The sequence below is a fragment of the Lactuca serriola genome, chromosome 1 (genome assembly GCF_051521515.1).
Source record: "Lactuca serriola cultivar US96UC23 chromosome 1, Lser_US96UC23_V15, whole genome shotgun sequence".
Classification (NCBI taxonomy): domain Eukaryota; kingdom Viridiplantae; phylum Streptophyta; class Magnoliopsida; order Asterales; family Asteraceae; genus Lactuca; species Lactuca serriola.
In genome coordinates this window covers 17,042,640-17,046,368 of record NC_136408.1, presented here as the reverse complement: position 1 = coordinate 17,046,368, position 3,729 = coordinate 17,042,640, and the positions used below count along the sequence as shown (strand labels likewise).

Sequence of the window (3,729 nt, the reverse complement as noted above, 5' to 3'; positions counted from 1 at the left end):
TTTTATAAGTCAAAATGTAAATGTGAAAAGTTAGGTGGCTAAATTCAGAAACTTTAAAGATTCCTGTTCTAAAACCCCACGGGATTTAATATATATACATATAATTTTTTTTATGGGTCAAAATGTAAATTGCAAAAGTTACGTGGCCAAATTCAAAAACCTTAAAGATTCTTGTTCCAAAACCCCACGGGATTTAATATATACTAGTAAGTGAACCCGTGGTAAACCACGGGTCGGTTTTTTTGTTGGATTTTTTCTATTTAATTTATAACTCAGAATATGATTTTAGTGCAAAACCTGATGTATTCGTGTCAATGGACAAATAAGTTATACATATACAAGAGGACAATCTGACATAATAATACATGTATAAAATGATTACAGTATATCGAGTTGCGACTATATATTAACTACTATCAACCAAAACCCTATAATACCAACAACAAAAACTGACACCAAATCATCACCATCATCATGTTCAATTCAAAAAATATAACCAAAAACAACACTAAAAAAACATACATATCTGTTAACAACACTCTTTGCTTTTGAATCCTATGTACCTTTTCATTATATGTTGTTCAAGAACAACACATTTCTAAATTATATCTATATCATATATCAACACATTGATCTGTCAAGAAATGAGTAATAGTTAAAATTCAAAAAAAAAAAAGACCTACAAAAACTATTTGTGTAAATTGTTGTGTGGTTCCCTTCTTTCTTTCTCCTTGAAGTTTCGATATTTTATTGTGTACTTGATTTTCAACTGTCTTTTTCCTATAACAACTGAAAACCATTTTTATCCTTGCAAATTCTTCAAGAAGTATAAAAAGATCAAAAATTTTCAATTTTCATACATTTTCAAATGAAATCAAGTCAACATCATAATACATGTTGGAATTTGCAGGAACAATTCATGATTCTTGATGTGATTTAGTTAAACCAAATGCATACTCTGGATGAATAGTTAACACTACAACTTCACCTTTCTTCAAAGTTCTATCAAGTCCACGTCATTGTTAGCTCGTGTTTTTCATTTTTCTTTTTAAACACCACAATGCTACTCACATTCATCTATCTTGAACTGAAGTGGTGTCTCACTGTATCCTTTATTCACAAATGGAGTTCCATTAATAGAGTTCTATTTTGGAGTTTCCCAACCAATTTCATTATAGAAAAACAATTAGGGCACCACACTTCTCACTTTTTGTCCATGTGGGATGAGTTCCCACACCACCGATTTGCTCGTCCTCCGTCTAGCATTCCTAACTCTCTGCGGCATCTGCATAATCAGAAAACCAAACACAAAACTTGACATTAAACACATTAAATAGTATGTAATGTCACATATAATAAAAAATTATAAAACAATAGGCAGTTGGTGATATCAAACGCATTCCTAACTCTCTACGGCATCTCCAACGACTCATTCCTTTCTTCCATCATTCGAGTCTATCAAACCAAAAAGATCCTAAGTTGATGATAACAGTCTCTAATCTTTTACTTCACAAATCCATTAGAAAAGAAGTAATTAGGTTAAAATGACCAAATGTACTAAAATTTTCAATTAAGAGTAACATATATTTTTAAATAATATATAATGATTTTGGAACGTGGAATATAGTCGTTGGATAGATAAGCACACCTGGGAAAACTTGATGATAGAGTGGCAGAACAAAGAAACTTTTGGCCATTTGAAGCATCCTTGGCGTTCATGTGTAATAACAACTGTCTTGAAGTCGAATTTAAATTTGACTCAGCCCGCTATAGCATTTCAATAAGCACAACCTGATCACCCTATACAAAATGACAAAAGTAGCCCTCAATATGTTGTTAAAGAACATTGTATGTGTATATATTTGGATCGAACTAAGAATTAGATAACAAATATGCAAACGAACCTTAAGAAAATGGCGATAGACCATCATTCTTCAATAATCTGTGTATGTTCTTCCATGAGAGTTGGACGCCTTTATTCTGTGACAGTCAATTAATTAGGACAATTTTTTGTTGTTGGAAATTCTAGATAGATATGATTGTTGGTCTTATGGTTGTCTATTGTTGTGAATTGAAAGAAATCTAGGTGTTATGTGGATTCTTACCTGTATGAATGACAAATGAGATTGAAAAATACTTAAGCAATTTGTGTTCAAGAAGATCAGGAATGCAACATCCTCTTGAATTTTGAATTCAATAGTCGGGTTTTATGATCTTAGAAGGTCTGAAGAAAGAAAAATCTATTGTTCTGAAGAAATAAAAATCTATTGTTTCTTCACATTTTCGATTTCTGGTTTCTTCGATAACCAAAAAAAATCTTCAATTTTTATTTTCTACAATAACAACCAAAAAATCCGATGGCGATGGAAGGAGCATCGGAATGGAGAACACCAATAGAGCAAATTATCTGCCCAATCCCATGAAGAACCGAAGTCTTCAACACAAAAAATCAGTGTAACCAATTAGACATCTAATAAGGAATTTGTAAAATCAAGAGTAATTTTCAAGTGTATTCATGGAAAATTGTAATAAACATATGATTTTCTTTGAAAATTGTTCTGCATAAGTGTTCTAGGGTAAAATAGATCATTGATTTCGCCTCTATCGAAAAATTCCTTACCCCCATCACAGTCACCGTTATGTTGGTTCCCCGATTTTGCTTCACATGAATTAAAATTGCCCAGCACATCTACCGCCCATGCAAAGTTCCACTGTCGGCAATAAAAATCCAAACAGTAGACGACAACATCTTCGGTGGAATTAAATTTGTTGTATCTTCGTATTGTTCACAACAAAATGTGAATTGAACTCATAAATTAATAGACAGATGAAAAGGAATAAGTAGTAATTCAAAGAATCACATATACAAATTGGATTTGAAATATCTTATGAGTTAGAAGAGATGGAATTCAAACCCAAAATTCATGGAGGAAAAGAAGTCGTAAACGTCAAAGGAAGGCAGTCGGAAAGGAAGAAGGATGGAGTTCAAAGATCTTGGAGAAACATATGAAAAGCGTTAGCGGTGGGAGTATACGATCGGGGAAGACAAATGTGGAAATTTGAAGGACAAAAGTCAATTGCTACATATTATTGTGGTTAAAATATCAAATTGGTAAAGTTTACTGTTCACAAGCAAGATGGGTTTTAATATATGTACATAATATATATAATATCATATGTACAAAACTCCATATCATTTAGATGATGTGTGTTTTTCACTTTGGTGTTATTTGTTTTCTAAGAAATAAAATATTTGTAGTCCGCAAATTACATCTACAGATGAAAAAGTGATCAAACCTCTGCACTTTATAAAAATAGATTTTTTTTAAGTCTACAGGTTGTTAAAATACATTGAAATTATAAAAACTTTTTTTAAGTTACCATAGTTTTTTAACAATGACATTTATATCATTTTAATTTTACAATACAAAAATATAATTAATGAAAACCACAATAACATTTGTGAGTATATTTGATGACATAATGAAACATGACGAGAATGAAGCAAGAAAGCGACTGTCTTCTTTTTTAGGTTTGTAAAAAATGATCTATTTGTTTACATCTTTAAGGTTAGAAGTCTTCGTTTTACATCTGCAAGGATAAGAAGAAGTCTAGAAGTTTTGAAGTCTGCAGTCTAAAAAAAACAAATAGTATGCCAGCCAAAATGTATGTCCTCTCGTAGACATAGAAGGTTAGAAGAGCTTCTAAGGTGGTGTTGGTTTTTTACTT

At 31.5% G+C, this 3,729-nt stretch overlaps 1 long non-coding RNA gene across 1 annotated transcript; it reads right to left on the bottom strand.

Moving 5' to 3' along the window:
- Positions 1-712: 712 nt before the first annotated feature.
- Positions 713-3,046, bottom strand: LOC145067656 (uncharacterized). Its single transcript, XR_013688870.1, has 4 exons — positions 2,621-3,046; positions 1,905-1,980; positions 1,649-1,800; positions 713-1,506 (listed from the first exon to the last, which is right to left on the bottom strand). It is a non-coding gene; the product is annotated as an uncharacterized LOC145067656 (long non-coding RNA).
- Between the last annotated feature and the right edge of the window lie 683 nt (positions 3,047-3,729).